General features: G+C 41.7%; 1 long non-coding RNA gene across 1 annotated transcript; it reads right to left on the reverse strand.

Annotated features, from left to right (window-relative positions):
* Positions 1–7,499: 7,499 nt before the first annotated feature.
* Positions 7,500–8,195, reverse strand: LOC112431812 (uncharacterized). The gene is made up of 3 exons (XR_003022666.2): positions 8,091–8,195; positions 7,891–7,954; positions 7,500–7,733 (listed from the first exon to the last, which is right to left on the reverse strand). It is a non-coding gene; the product is annotated as an uncharacterized LOC112431812 (long non-coding RNA).
* Between the last annotated feature and the right edge of the window lie 8,399 nt (positions 8,196–16,594).

A 16,594-nucleotide genomic window follows, 5' to 3' on the forward strand; every position in this document is an offset into this window, starting at 1 on the left:
AAAAACAAAAAAAAAAACTGTTCGGGTAACAAAAAAAAAAAAAAAATCTGCAGCCTTCCCTGTGGTCAACAACAGACACATTTTGCCCCTATCGTGGACTAAACCAATCAGAGATAGTCAGGGGCGGGACCTCTCTGATTGGCCGTGGTCCAGTTGAAAGTGCAGGTGGAAGTGGGAGGTGAGTCGCTTGAATAAAGCGATATCGATTCATTAAATCCTGAATCGACTTTTAAATATAACTGTGTTTTGCCAGAAACGCCAGATTCTCAGATTAAAGCTCACAAAACCATTTCAACAACAACCAAACAGCAGATGAGAGCAGGTACACAGACTCCACACAAAGACGTAAACACAGAGCCGACGCATCAGAATCAGCTTTGTCTTTCTCGGCTTTCTCACCCGACGGCCCGCAGACGGACACGCTGTCGGAGCTCAGCGATCCTGATGCGTCCGGTCCGCGCTGTGTTTACGTCTTTTTGCGCTGATTCTGAGCTGCAGGTTTTGTCTCTCCAACCAAAATCCACCGAGCCAGCAGCAAAAGAAGCAGCAAACTGCGCTTCACATTTGATCGATGTCGTCATGAATTCCCTCTGACTTTTGCTGTTTTGCTTCCACCATGATAAAAATCACACTTCATGCACAGCTCTCTGTGTGTACTTCAGGAACAGTTTCCCATCTCAAATCTCTGTTTTCTGCATCATTCATTGGCTTATTACCCACCAGTGTACCGTTGTTTACAGCGCTGTCTTTTTCTTTTTTCACTTAAATGACCTCGGACAAGAAAGCCTCATTTCTGCTGTTCAATACTGAAGAAATGTAAACTTCTTAAAATTATGCAAAATTGCAGATTATTGCAGAATATTTTAAGGTTATCTGCTATAAAAAGCCAGACCAGGAAAATCTCCTTCATGTTTTTCTGTTTTATTCTCAGTTACTTTCACACAAAGGCATCTGCTGTGATGTTCACAATGCTGATGAAGTCTCACATGTATCAGTGCTGATAAATGATCAGAATTATAATATTTCTGACTGTCTGAGGCTAAATTGAATCAAATCAGGACTTTGAAAACCGGAATCGAATGGATTATAGAAATCAGTGATGATACCCAGCCCTAGTGAACAGCCTAGGCACAACAGAGTGGATGTAGCTGTGGGTAATAAGAAAAGATGAAAAGAACGATTGATAACTTTTTCGTTAAGGCCTGATCTGTCTGAAATTCATAGCCAGCTCTGACCCGGTGCCATCAATCTTTGAATGCTGAAAAAGCAGCAGTGTATCCAGGAAACACATTATATGCTGCAATAAATGCACTGCTCAAGTGTCCCCTCTCCCCACTGCCTTTCAGCAGCAGACAGCAGCAAACAGGTCGTCAGAGGAGCCGAGATGATGATTAAGTTTAACATTTTCTACAATATTGACAAAGCACTTTAAGCACAAATTCAAATTCAAATTTTATTTGTCACACACACACACAACCATACACAGTATGACATGGGGGTGAAATGCTTGTAGCTGTACAATGCCCGACCATTAAATGACAGAAAAAAAGTTTTACAATATTTACAATTTACAGTTTACTACAGAATTTACAAATTAACTTAGGAATTTACAGTAAAGAATGTGCAAATAGCAGAAGAGATTATAAAGATTATAAAGATTATAAATTATAGGAATTATAGGATTATAGGAAATGTGTGGTGGTGCGTGTGAGAGTCCAGTCTTATAGTGACGTGTGTGAGAGTCCAGTCTTATAGTGACGTGTTTGGGAGAGTCCAGTCCTACACCTGGTTCAGGCCCCGAATAGCCTGGGGGAAGAAGCTCCTCCTCATTCTCTCTGTTTTGGCCTTAAGGGAGCGGAAGCGCTTCCCAGACCTCAACAGTGAGAAGAGTCCATTGTTGGGATGGGAGAGGTCCATCATAATCTTCCTAGCTTTGGACTTGCACCGCTTGGTGTAGATGGACAGCAGCTCAGGGAGCTCTGATTGAATGATGCGTTCTGCCGAGCGCACCACTCTTTGCAGATCTCGTCTGTCCTGCTTGGTGCTGTTCCCAAACCAGGTGCAGATGTTTGCCGTCAGGATGCTCTCGATGGTGCAGGAGTAGAAGTTCTTGAGCACCTTCAGTGGCAGATGGAAGTCTCTAAGTCTTCTGAGGAAGAAGAGACGCTGACGGGCTTTCTTAACCAGGGTGTTGATGTGACAGGACCATGACAGGTCCTGAGTGATGTGGACACCCAGGTATCGGAAACTGTCCACTCTCTCCACTGGCGTGCCACTGATGATGAGGGGTTTGTAATTCCTCGCCTGCTTTGTAGTGAAGTCCACGATCAGCTCCTTAGTCTTGCTGATGTTTAGGAGGAGGTTATTCTCCTGGCACCAGGTCTCCAGGTTCCTAATCTCCTCCAGGTAGGCCGTCTCGATGTTGTCGGAGATCAGGCCCACAACAGCAGTGTCGTCAGCAAACTTGACAATGGAGGTGGTGTCGGATGTGGCTACACAGTCATAAGTGTACAGTGAGTACAGCAGGGGGCTTAAAACACAGCCCTGAGGCACTCCAGTGCTGAGTGAGATGGAGGGGGAGACTTGTTTTCCCACCCTCACTGATTGGGGTCTGTCTGTGAGGAAGTTGAGGATCCACTGACACAGTGATGAGCTGAGTCCTAGATCCGTCAACTTGGTGAAAAGCTTAGAGGGAATTATTGTGTTGAATGCTGAACTGTAGTCCACGAACAGCATCCTAACATAATTCCCTCTGCCAGTGTCCAGGTGACTCAGGGATGTGTGGAGCAGGTGAGATATGGCATCGTCTGTGGAACGATTAGTCCGGTAAGCAAACTGGAGTGAGTCGATGGTGGCAGGAAGTGAAGAAGTGATGTGATCTCTCATCAGTCTTTCAAAACACTTCATCACAATTGAAGTCAGTGCTACTGGACGGTAGTCATTGTGGCAAGCGGGCTGTTGTTTCTTTGAAACAATAATGGACTGTTTGAAGCACGTTGGAACCACAGCTTGGGCCAGGGAGAGGTTGAAGATCTCCGTGAACACCGGTGCTAGTATGGACTGCAACTTTCCCCCAAAGAAAGTGCACATGTAAAACTGCGGTGTTAAGCGATGCGGTTGAAAAATTTGAGTGCGCCTAACTTTTCTGCCAGTGCGCCTAAATTTTTAAAGTTAGGCGTACTGGTGCGCCCATGTCAAAAAGTTAGTCTAGAGCCCTGTTTGTAGATAAAACCACAAAGTAACAGTAACATACTCAGAAAAGAAACCAGGAAGAAAGGGTTAGGGTTTGTTGAGACACATTTAAACTGTCATGATTATTATTTCATGTGGTTTTGTTTTGTTTACATACACTTTTAGATGACTTATTCTAATGAATGTTATTTGTTTTTGCAGTTATGGGGTGGTGGGTCATGTTTAGCTGCTCTACTTCTGGTTTCTGTCAAGAATCAAAGCGGAGAAGTTAAGAGTCTGCTAGAGCGTGCATGCAATAGCACATTTTTTCTTTTGAACACTTTTTATTTTGCAAATGGTCTTATTATTTTTTGGTTTTGTGAGCGAGGTATCTTTATTTATGTGTGCTTTGATGGATGGTATTTACAGTTTGATTTTGTCACGATCTGTGACAGCAACAGAGTTAATCAATAGCCACAACAGAGTGGTTGTATAGGATAAGTCTGTTCACACTCTTAGTTTGCAATTCCCACTCCTGATCAGACATTTCAGCTCTCACTGCATATTGTGATGCTCAGAATGATGTGCTGGTGAGGAAGTCCACCCCCTCACAACGACCAGGTTCTGTGTCTGACTTCAGTTCAACACAATCATTCCTCAGCACCTGCTGGCCTGAACACTCCCTCTGCAACTTGATCCTGGGATTTTCTGACTTGACTTGAGTTGAAGAAGTAACTAGTAACTATAATTAAATATTAAACATAAGTCACTTGCCCAACATCGGTCATTATACACTGTATTTTGCAGACAAGTAGTTACAGGACTCTCTCCCAGGCCACAGTCAGAAAATCTCACTCAGTGCACAGCAGGAGCTTCACACAAACTCATGTTCACAACACATGTTAGAGCTTCATGTGTGTTTTCAAAATTGGAGTTATTTTTACTTCTAATAGTGTTTACATAGAGCCCAGGTCATGAACAAGATTTCTTTTTACATTTTCATTGTAAGTAGACTAAAGCAAAAGCTTAATTAATCTTAATCTAATAGCCCTGGTGTTTTCTAACAATCCGGGCAGAATGGTAAAAAAAAAAAAACGTGGAAAAGGAAGACACAAAGTGGTCCTACATGCATAAGCAACTGAAGTTGGTATATACAGGTAACAATGTACAGAAACATGTATATGTATAAAACGTACAGAACTATGTATAAAATGGTGTTGTCCATGATGGATGTTAGCTTAGACAACATCCTCTCCTCCCCAACCTGCTCGATGGACTTCAGCGGACAGTCCAGGACCGAGCTGGCCCTCCTGACCAGTTTGTTGTGTTTCCCCTGGTCCCTCTCTGCCATTCCACCACTCCAGCAGACCACAGCATGGAAAATACCAGACACCACTACAGTGTCGTAATATGTCCTGGAGCGTCCTGTTCACCCTGAAGGATCTCAGCCGCCGTAGCAGGTGGAGACGACTTAGACCCTTTTTGTAGAGTGCATTTGTGTTTGTGGACCAGTCCAGTTTGTTATTGAGGTGAAGACCCAGGTATTTGTACTCCTCCACCGCTTCAGTGTCCAAACCCTGGATGTTCACTGGTGTAATAGAGGGTGGCTTCTTGCTGAAGTTAATCACCAGCTCCTTCGTCTTGCTGGCATTGATGCAAGCTTCGCACCAGCTTACAAAGTCTTTGATGACCCCCATGTATCCCAGTTTGTTTCCCTCCAACACTCGACCCACAATGGCGGTGTCGTCTGAGAACTTCTGGAGCTGGCGAGTGTCCATGTTATAACTGAAGTCTGCAGTGTACAGGGTAAAGAGGAAAGGAGCGAGTACTGTTCCTTGTGGGGCCCCCGTGCTACAGAGAACGCAGTCAAGAAGCCTCACATACTGGGGTCTCCTGGTGAGGTAGTCGATAATCCATGTAGATAACCGATGGTGCACTCCTGCTCCTTCGAGCAGAGAGGTGTGAAGAGCTCTGGTGACTGGGGGAGGGAAGGGCTTCTGAGTCAAACCTGTTAAAGAACTGGTTCAGTCTATCAGCCCAAACCTGTTCTCCAGACTCTGGACCCCCTCTGCTCGCTGTGCTTCATTCAGTGATGGTTTTCAGCCCTCTCCACACACCTCTGGTGTTGCTCTGCTGGAGCTGCTCCTCCAGTTTCCTCCTGTCGTTTCCCTTCCTTATCTCTCCCTAAGCTCCTTCTGGACTGTACAGTGTTATCCACACAGAAGTTGATATAGTCTTTTATGCAGGTAGTTAGTGTAGGTCCAGTGTTTTGTTTTCCACATACTGAGTGACAGTAGGGAGGGTTGAGGACAAGGAAGCATGATTAAAATCCCCAGAGATGAAAAGGAAGGCTTGGAGGTGTGATGTCTGCAGCTTGGACACTACTGTGTGAATTGTCTCGCATGCTGCTGCCGCATCTGCCCCTGGTGGATCGTAGACAGTTGTCACGATGACTTGCGAGAACTCCCGTGGCAGGTAATACGGTCGGATGCTAACTGCTAATGCTCCACATCTCGAGTACAGCGCTGCTCCTTAACACTAATGTGCCCCACTTTAAACCATACTCACTGTCTTTTCAAAGATGGTGCAAAAGTGGGTTGCTAGTTCTGTCACCAAACATTTTAGACGACGTCCACACTAGCATGTTAATATACAGCACTTTAGACATCCGCATATCATTAACAGACACATCAGCGATTACATTTCTGCACTCTATGATACTGACTCATACTGGATACCGTATTACAAATTGGTCCTATACATGTCTAGCTGCTATTGGGCCAATCGAATTATGCTACAAATTAGCATTGAAAATATTAGACAGGAAACCGATGTCATACTATCACTGTCAAATTAGAGATAAATACAAGTTTTTAAATTTTACTAATTCAAAATTATTTAAATCTGTGTCTAATCTACAAGGTTATACATGGTCTGGCACCTCTACCAATGAGTGATCTTATTACACAAAAGTCTAGCATACTAGCATCTCGATTGACTCGAGCCACTGAAAGAGGGGAATTGGCATTTAGGCGTACAGCATTTTCACAGAATGCTCTGTCATATCAACGAGTGACCTTGTGGAATAGTTTTCCACTGTCAGTGAGGGAAAACACAAGTTTTCCTATCTTTAGAAATCACTTAAAAGGGTGACTGAGGGACACACAAACATGTGATCATGTTTAAGTAGTCATGATTATATGCTGGACGTGACACAGAGTGCATTACAAAAAGGGAAACAATTATTAGTGTAATGGGTCAGTGCAATATCAGGACAGTCAGGGCATGTGCAATATTGGGGTTTGTGCAATATAACTGATGTGATGTGATTGTGTTTTACATTGTCCTCTGTTGTCCACTCTTGTTGTCATTGTTTGTTCTGATATGATGTGAGTCTCTGTGTGTTTTTACTAACTTGCGCACCAACCTGCCAGAGGGTCTGCAGATGGAAATAATCTGGCATTTACATTTGGCTTTACATTTGTTAAAATATTCATCAATATGTATAGTCCCTCTTTCTAAATAACATAATTAAAATTCAAATTAAAAATTCAAACAAAGAACACTGGCAGAACATGTCGAGTGAGATTATGATTCAGGATGAATAGAATCTACAGTTTTTACTTACACTGTAAAATCGAATTAGTTCCCAGAACTCAAAAAATCTATGCAAACTCATTGTCTCAAAAAATTGAGTAAAGCTTAATTAAGATGAGTAAGTTAGGGTAACCTACTCATTGCACGTATACAGTTCTATGAATGACTTTCTGACTGTGCAATACTGATTGTTTACACACTGACAAACATTTCAAGTTCTACTAAATTAAAAAAAACAACCTGCAGTAACTTATATTAATATAACACTGTATTCAAATATGATTCAAATAGAATAATTAACAACACTTCTTGTAATGGTGTTTAAATCAGCCCATTTTTATTTTGAAATATAAACCAATATAACAGCCAACATCCTGGACACTGTTCTGCTGAACAACAAACGATTATACTGCCGTCACTGTTATAATCTTACAATGAAACTAAGTCTCAGATTTAATTATTCTGAAAATAAGTTTAGGCCTACCACAAGTTTGTTTTGTACTTACATTACTTATGTAATCAAAATAAAATGTATTTACTGTTCTGTCACAAGTGCAGTCTCTACATCAAACAACACATTTGTTTTACATTCATACACTGAAGCTGTTATGCTGTAATAATTTAAGGATGCTGGTTTCCAGTCCAGGCATCACTGCCTGAATGACTGTCATGGATCCAGGTGATCCACATGTAAGTGCAGAAGAAAGTCTTTACCTTCCCTTCAGTACAGTGGCAGTGGATGTGGGTTGGAGATGCAATGACCTTCAACCTGCAGGTGACCATCTTCACTGACCAACCACCTGTGATGGAGGACTCATCAATCTCAGACTCCCTCCCCACTGGAGAGGTGACATTCACTGTCCCACTTGTCAGTCTGGATAGCCAGCCGCTACACAATAATGTCATGAAAGCATATTTTTAAAAAGGGCTCTGCAAACATGGCCAATAACTTTCATTCTGATGATCTGCAGAATAATTTGGCCACAAAACAAATTTCACCCTTCAAAAAGTTGCAGACTTCACTATATACAGTGCAGACAGTGTGGACCCTCTAAACTAAGTCTGTGGGATATGATCTTTGAATGAATGCAGACCAAACTGTTGTTGTTTGTATTTACTTACACAGCATGTCTTGTAGGATTAACTGGAGTCATCAGCAACAGCACAGAGCAGTCACATCTCAGGTCTAATAATAGAAGACAGGAAACTAAAGCATAAAGGAAGCAGCAAGTAAAGCAGTTTGATGTAAAGTATGATTAAAGTTCAGCCTGATTAATATAAATGTGACAGCTACTAATATATTGTGGGAAGTAAACTGTAACCAAAATCCTTCCCACTCAGCTGATGTCTTTCTGTCCAACAGCTCCTTTTCTAGACTTGTAAGAGTTTGATGTGATGTGTGGAGTGCTGATTCAGAGCCTCACAGACAGTAAGAAGCACACAGAGGGAGAAAAAACATAAAATTATTTGGAAGCTGATTTAATCCTTAATGGCTGTTCAACCATTATAACCCTTGTAAACATTATAACCATTATAACCATTATAACCATTATAACCATTATAACAACACAGAAGGTCAATGTAGGCCTCATCCACTCAAATTAGACTAGCACATATAGTACTACAAACACCATCTATTACTGTGTCTGAATGTGTGGTAAAGGCACTGTCAGTATAGGCTTAAAGAGATATGTGTTTCAGGTCGCCGGTTCGATCCCCTGCTCTGTCTGTCTCGGTCGTTGTGTCCTTGGGCAAGACACTTACCGCCTACTGGTGTTGGCCAGAGGGGCCGATGGCGCAATATGGCAGCCTTGCCTCTGTCAGTCTGCCCCAGGGCAGCTGTGACTACAACTGTAGCTGCTTCCACCAGTGTGTGAATGTGAGAGTGACTGAATAGTGGTATTGTAAAGCGCTTTGAGGGTTATATTAATGCAATCCATTATTATTGTTATAAAACAGACATGTTCATTAAATGTAAAAACAGCTTGCTTATGTTGGTAAAGAAAGATTAAATTTAACATTAATAGATGCCACAGATGTTCAAAAGAAACCACAAAGAATTAAAATAGATACAGAGGTTAAGAATATACAGTTCATCTGTTATAAAAGTGGACTGAAAACAAGCCCCGCCCCCACTGGCTGCACCTTCAGAAAAAGTTTTCTCTCGGTTCTTATCTAGTAGCGGTTCACTTTTCTATTTCAAACAATCAACAGAAAATTTCACAGAGAGATTTTTTATAAGGTTTTTAAATGTCAGAGGTTGGAGGTGAGGAAGAAAGTGGACCCAAACGCAGGACTCACAGTGCAGGACAGGGCTGTTTATTGGAGGGAACAGAATGAACAGATTGAGAGATGAATAACTGACTGACGAGAAGTCTGGCTGAACTAAGAACACGGTAACAACATTACATCAATGACAAGACAAAGAACTGGAGGAAACTGAGGACTTAAATGCACTGACGGAAAAAGACGATAGGAGACTGGTGAGTCACACAGTTGAACTAAATCTGACTAATGATACGCAGGGACTAGAACATAATGCAAATAGGCAGGGGACTGACACAGGAAATCAGGAAATATGAAAACTAAACAGTGACAAAAGTCCAAAACTGAAAACAAAGGGTCATCGACCCAGGAACCCTGACATTAAAGCTGTGGGTTACTTTTTAAGTAACATGAGCCCAGAGGCAGCAGCAACGGCAGTCTAACACTAGCTAGCTAACAAGTTCATAAACCTGGTGCTAAGAAGGCACAAAATCTGTTTGAATAAGAGTAAACATTTACTCACTGAGTCAGTGAATCACATAAAGAATCACAAACAATGATCTCTGGAGCTGAAGCTTCTCCAGGTTTGCTCAACATATTCCAGAAAAAAATGAACATGAACACGCGGACTGATCTGTGAGAGGAGGAGGACGGTGGTGACGTGGCATTTTCAAACCATATAGTCAAAACTTCCAGCTTACTGAGTTGATCAGCTCTTTGAATAAAAAGTACTGGTAACTTACCTAACATGAGATCTAATAACAAGCTGATAAAAATTGAGTTCAATCTACTTACTGTTTACCATGGTTTAAGAACAGTTTACAAAAACAATGCCATCAGGTCATGAATTTAAATAAAAACATAGGACTTTTATACACACTAATAATGTGGGCAGCTGTAGACACGATGGCTAACGCCTGATAATTGCTCATGGCCACATCTTAGCTCAGTGCCTGCAAAACAAGCTGCTTCTTTCCACCACTTTTAACTGGTTAGATAAATGCACATTCACATATAAAACTCTGTGAACTACTAAAAGAAGGTACACCTCTTTTGGAAAGTTGGCCACAGCTGATGGCTTGCATACTCTGGCTTCCTGAACAAATGGGGGACCATGGACATCAGGGGTGTCAAAAGGGGGCCAAAACTCAAGGCCCGCTTTAGGTCTCGAGCCAAACAAGATAAACATTTATTGAACACACTAAAACAATGTTCTTCAAACATAAATATGAATAAAAACAGACAGGAATATTATTCCAGATTAAATAAACTTAAAAAAAATAAACTTTCACTTTAAATATTTTGCTCTTCATAAAAGTATATTGTGTGAAAATTACACAAGTTAGAAATATGAACATGCTGGCAAAACCCCAGAAAAAATAAATGAAAGCAAACACAAGGTTGGAGCCGCATGCAGACGGAGCTGGGTGCTGCTGCAGGAGTGCAGCTAATTAACTGTGCAGGCCATTCAGTGTCTTTCCCTGAGTGCATCATTACACTGCAGCTGCATCTGAATCTGCACAGGTGCAGTTTCCATGTAAATGGGTTGCGAAGCAGCTCGAAATTCTCTTTATGTGCTTCAAAGTCACCAAAGTGCCGCGAACTCAGTGCACAGTGCCCTCAGCTTATCAGGAGAGTCAGCCAACTTCGTTCAACATTACTCGGCAACAGGGAGAGTGAGGCAAGTTGCACTGGTGCATTTGTGACAGCTTCACCGCATCATAGATGCCCATGAACTGACAGGTTTCCTTGCTGAGGTCAAAAACCCTATTGAAAGTTTTTTCCTCAACTCAGCCAACGGACCTCTGTATGAGTAATAGGTTCAGTCCAAAACACATGGTTTGCTTACATGTTGCTTCAAGCACAGATGTGTTGAAGTTTTGTCATCAAATGAGTCAAAAGCTGCTCCTTTCTTTCTGAATTTAATTAAAAACTGTAAAAATCCCAATTTTTACAGGGATCACTAAGAACTAGAGAAATATGTACTGGGACAAACCTGATGATCTGTTGCCCAATGTGTCTGTGTTTGGTCATCATATATTAGGCAGAGCTTCTGAATTTTCACTAGGGATGGGAACCGTGTGTTCTGACATAAACGGTAGTAACCAGACCGAAAAGCAGCGCACATTTCGGTGCTTTATTTCGGTGCTTTATTTTCCTGAGCTGTGATACACTTCTAGCCAATCATTTTACGTTTCCGAGGATAGTAGGCGGGGCCAGGTACGTACGTTCTTTTAGAGCAGAGCTACAGATTAAAAATGCCCAAGGCGAAGCGGTCAAAGTCTGGCTGTACTTCACAGCAAGAGATGCAAACTCAGCAGCAACAAGTGCTTTAAGCTGATACTGTGATACTGTCAAAGGAGGTAACACCTCAAATCCGATGAAACACCTGGCGACGCATAGCGTTTGTTTTTTTTGTTTTTTTTAAAGCCGAGAAATGCACCGTATTTGATAGCTTGCTGCGAGACCTCACACCGAGCACATCTACTGCGGGTGTGGTGCCTGTTATCGGACCCGGAGTTAGCAACATCCCCCAAAAACCCGAAGAGGAGAGTCCTGGCCCCTAGCCCTGCCAGTGTAGCAGAAATGATGAGGATGATGGCAGCAGCAGCCGTTCTTCTCTGCGTGAGTAGCTTAATGTTGTTCGAGTGTAATTTACGTTGAGCTACATGCGGCTGTCCTCTTGTTTGATGGCAGATACTCCCTTCACCCTGGACAAAAAGGCTAAAATGACCAAAGAAAAAGTGGAAAACAGCTAAACATGAGAGGTTTTTGGACAAAGTTTGTGTTTTTTCCATTGTTTAAGCACTGCTTCCAGCCAAGAGTGATGCCATATATGCCCCATAGCTGCAGAAAAGGCTAACATTGTTATCTTTTTACAAAAAACCAGCTGAACATGAGGTTTTTGGACCAATTTTGTGTTCTCCATTCTTTAAGCACCGGTTCAGCACCGTTTAAGCACCGGCACCGTTTCAAAAGTACCGGTTTAGCACCGGTATCGGATAAAACCTAAACGATACCCATCCCTAGTTTTCACTGCTGCAGGATTCATGTTTCAGGTACATAAAGTTTCATTTGATCTTTAACGTGAGCTTGAGTTCAATTACATTTTATTTATTTAATGCTATAACACAGCAGCAGCTGTGGAAAGGTTCTTAAATTCACCTGAGAGGTACAGAAATTGGGAATCTCGACATGTTGAGCTGAGCACATGGCTGCAGCATCTGCAGCAGGTGTTGGGGGCGGATGATGTTCTGTCTTTGTTCACAGAAACTGCAGGCTGCAGCCCATTAAAGGTGCTCCGCCCTCACCGTGAATTCATCACAGTAGCATGGCGACTTTTTCAGCCAGCGAATCACTAAGTGTGCTACAGAGGAAGTGATGAAGGAGATGGTCTCGGGCTGTCGTCCAGACGTTTAGTCGACGTCCAGACAAGATGAAGACCCCATCTGTCTCTCCACTCCTCGGTAAGTCAAATATTCATTCACTCCAACACACACACACAAAGAGGAGGACACATTTCTGGAGACTTACCAACGCCCTCTGACTGCACACTGTGTCCAAGCTGTCTGACAGGATTTTGTGCTTTTAATGGGTTGCTACATCCACCTTTTACAAGAATTTATTAGTTTATTCATTTATTAGTTTTTATTAATTTTGCCTTATGAAACTGCATCATTAAAGGAAGTCAAGTTTACATTACAACGACTTCTGCTTCAGTTTGTAAAATCTTACATTTCTGTGACGCTACAAAGACATCATAATTTCACATAATAATTTAATCATTCACGTGACATTTGTTGTTTTATTTCATGATATTTTTCACCAATTTTAAGTTTGTATGAATATTTTTTAAGTGCAAACAGTTCAGAAAAGTCCTAAAACCTTTTCAGATATTTCTTGCATGCCCCTTATTTGATCTTCTTCCACTAGAAGGTTTTTCATCATTCATTTTATGTGGTTTGGCTCACAGTAAGAAGGTCCTGGGTTTGAGTCCATTTGTCATGGTCGCACTGCCCAAAGCACAGGACTAGACTCAGTTGCAGACAAAACCGGACACACGAGGGTGTAGTATTAAGAGAAGTTTATTATAGGAAGACAAGAGTGACATAAGCCTGTAGCGAAAACAAAAACACTCTTGGCAAGTAAAACATGAACTGAAGGCGAGAGCCCAAACACTGGCTCTGAGACGAGTTAGCAGGTAGCACATCACCGTGCATGAAGCAAATAACTAGACGTTACCTGCACTCAATGAAACAAAGCTGTGAATTACTATCTGCAGCATGAAGGAAAACGCTATGAACAAGACTATGAGAAAATCACTATGATCTGTGGAACAATACTATGAGCTACCATCAGCAGCACTAACGAAAATGCTATGCACATTACAATGAGTCACTACAATGCAAAATCACCACACGAGCTAGGGCTTGGGCTCAAAGTCATAAAGGGGCAGTGGGGCGTTATATGAAGGTGTCTTAGGGCTGTCAAGGATGAGGAATGGGGAACCAGGCACTGGGTAATGTTCAGAGCCTTGAAGTGGTTGGCAAGAGTTACGAGGCAAAGACTCTTCTCCCTCCTCTTCCATTTTAACGGCAGCTTGCATTCACAGCAGTTGCATTACTGCCACCTCCTGGAGTTATCTAAGATCACATCTAACTCTCTAAATCCTCTTAAATAATCCTGTATTTCTCAGCAACCGAAGAACCACTCCTTTCCCATCCTAGCCATTCAACCACCTTCTCAAACCTGAATTCCCCAGTGTTTGCCATTTCTACCCTCATCATTCTCCTGTAGTTACCATGCCTCCTGCACAGGGCTCTAGAGTGCGACCAATTTAGTCGCAAATGCGACCAAATTTTTCAGTGGTGCGACTAAAAAAAAATATTTGGTTGCACCTGTGCGACCAACTGTTCGGGTAGCAAAAAAAAAAAAAAAAAATCTGCAGCCTTCCCTGTGGTCAACAACAGACACACATTTTGCCCCTATCGTGGACTAAACCAATCAGAGATAGTCAGGGGCGGGACCTCTCTGATTGGCCGTGGTCCAGTTGAAAGTGCAGGTGGAAGTGGGAGGTGAGTAGCTTGAATAAAGCGATATCAATTCATTAAATCCTGAATCGACTTTTAAATATAACTGTGTTTTGCCAGAAACGCCAGATTCTCAGATTAAAGCTCACAAAACCATTTCAACAACAACCAAACAGCAGATGAGAGCAGGTACACGGACTCCACACAAAGACGTAAACACAGACCCGACGCATCAGAATCAACTTTGTCTTTCTCGGCTTTCTCACCCGACGGCCCGTAGATGGACACGCTGTCAGAGCTTAGCGATCCTGATGCGTCCGCGCTGTGTTTACGTCTTTTTGCGCTGATTCTGAGCTGCAGGTTTTGTCTCTCCAACCAAAATTCACCGAGCCAGCAGCAAAAGAAGCAGCAAACTGCGCTTCACATTTGATCAATGTCGTCATGAATTTTGCTGTTTTGCTTCCACGACTATTAAAATCACATCCATGCACAGCTAGCTCTCTCTCTCCATCTCTCTCTGTACTTCAAGAACAGTTTCTGTCTCCAATCTCTGTTTTCTGTATTATTCATTCGCTTATTACCCACCAGTCTACCGTTGTTTACAGCGCTGTGGCTGCTGTCTTTTTCTTTTTCACTTAAATGACCTCGGACAAGAAAGCCTGTTTTTTTCTGTTGTTCAATACTGAAGAAATTTAAACTTTATATGCAGAACATTGTAGAATATTTTTAAGGTTATCTGCTATAAAAAGCCAGACCAGGAAAATCTCCTTCATGTTTTTCTGTGTTTTATTCTCAGTTACTTTCACACAAAGGCATCTGCTGTGATGTTCACAATTCTGATGAAGTCAGTACTGATAAATGATCAGAATTATAATATTTCTGACTGTCTGAGGCTAAGTTGAATCGAATCGGGACTTTGAAAACCGGAATCGAATGGATTATAGAAATCAGTGATGATACCCAGCCCTATGAGCAGCCTGGGCACGACAGACGTGGATGTAGCTGTAATAGGAAAAGAACTATTGCTCACTTTTCTGTTAAGTTAAGGCCTGATCCTTCTGAAATTCATAGCCAGTGCTCTGACACGGTGTCATCAATCTTTGAATGCTGAAAAAGCACAGTGTATCCAGAAAAACACATTATATTATATCAATTATTATAAAATTTGTGTGCGCCTAACTTTTGTGCCCATGGCAAAAAGTTCGTCTAGAGCCCTGCTCCTGCAGTTAATAAATACATGCTCAACTGTTTCCATAACACCACACCAAGTACACAATCCTGTCGAATGTTTCCCCTTCCTTCAGATTTAGATAATGGTATCTGTACTAGACTTGTAATCAAGACCGAGACCAAGTCGAGACAGAAAAGTCTTTAGAGTGCAGCCAGATGCTGCTTCGTTTACGGGCGTCAGGCATATATGTGTTTTTGCGATGTACTCGCGCAGCCCTCCTCACTGCCGTCTACTGTCTCACTCCTTTACTGAGAGGACAGACGCACGCTCCACTTGACTGACGCGTCTCTCACCCTCTCTGTTTTTCACATAATGATATTGTTCTATATCCTCGCATGTGATTGGCCACAATATAGAGGGACTGAAGCATAGCTGAGCCAATCTGTGATAGCTGAGCAGTGAAAGGAAATTAAATCTCTAAGCACGGCTGTTAGAGCTGATGCTTTTGAAATGACTGGTAGATTTATTAGGCTGTTTTCAGTTTTGTTCAAAAAAGAATGACTTCATATAGGAAAAATATATATCACATGTGCAGGACACCTTAAACTAGTTTTTTAATTAAGCAGCGAGGCAGAACAAAGTCTGGCTGCATCAAGACACGAGGACTAAACCCCAATTCAACCAGACCCAGAACTGATCCAGAATTAAAACAGGACTACAACAGTTCAAAATCAGGACTACTGAGGACTTAACCAAGACAGAACCAGAATCAGAACTAGATGATAGCAGCACTAAAAATCATCATAGACCTGCACTACACTTATTTTTAATTCAAGTCCACTATTTTGATTCAGGAGTTTATATAATTATTTATCCTTGTTGTGCAAACAAGCCTGCAGAACTTAATAAATACAGAATTTGAAAAGTAACAAATGGTATCTAAAAAGAAACACTAGGTACGAGATACGTGTTCTGATGAGTTTTGGCAAGGCAAGGCAAGGCAAGTTTATTTGTATAGCACAATTCAACAACAAGGTGATTCAAAGTGCTTTACAGAGACATTAGAAACAAAAACAAATAAAAAGCATGATTTAAAATTGATTAAAACAAGCAAACAAACTAACTAACTAATTAACAAACAAACAAACAATCAAAACAGATAATCAGAACAGTAGATAAAATCAGTAGTTAAATGTAAGTTTTGAAATTTAAGCTTAAAAGTGTGGATTTGGTGCTTTATTCAAATGCAGCTGAGAACAGGTGAGTCTTCAACCTGGATTTAAATAAACTGAGTGTTTCAGCTGATCTGAGGCTTTCTGGGAGTTTGTTCCAGATATAAGGAGCATAAAAGCTGAATGCA

The sequence above is a fragment of the Maylandia zebra genome, linkage group LG3 (assembly GCF_041146795.1).
Source record: "Maylandia zebra isolate NMK-2024a linkage group LG3, Mzebra_GT3a, whole genome shotgun sequence".
NCBI lineage: Eukaryota > Metazoa > Chordata > Actinopteri > Cichliformes > Cichlidae > Maylandia > Maylandia zebra.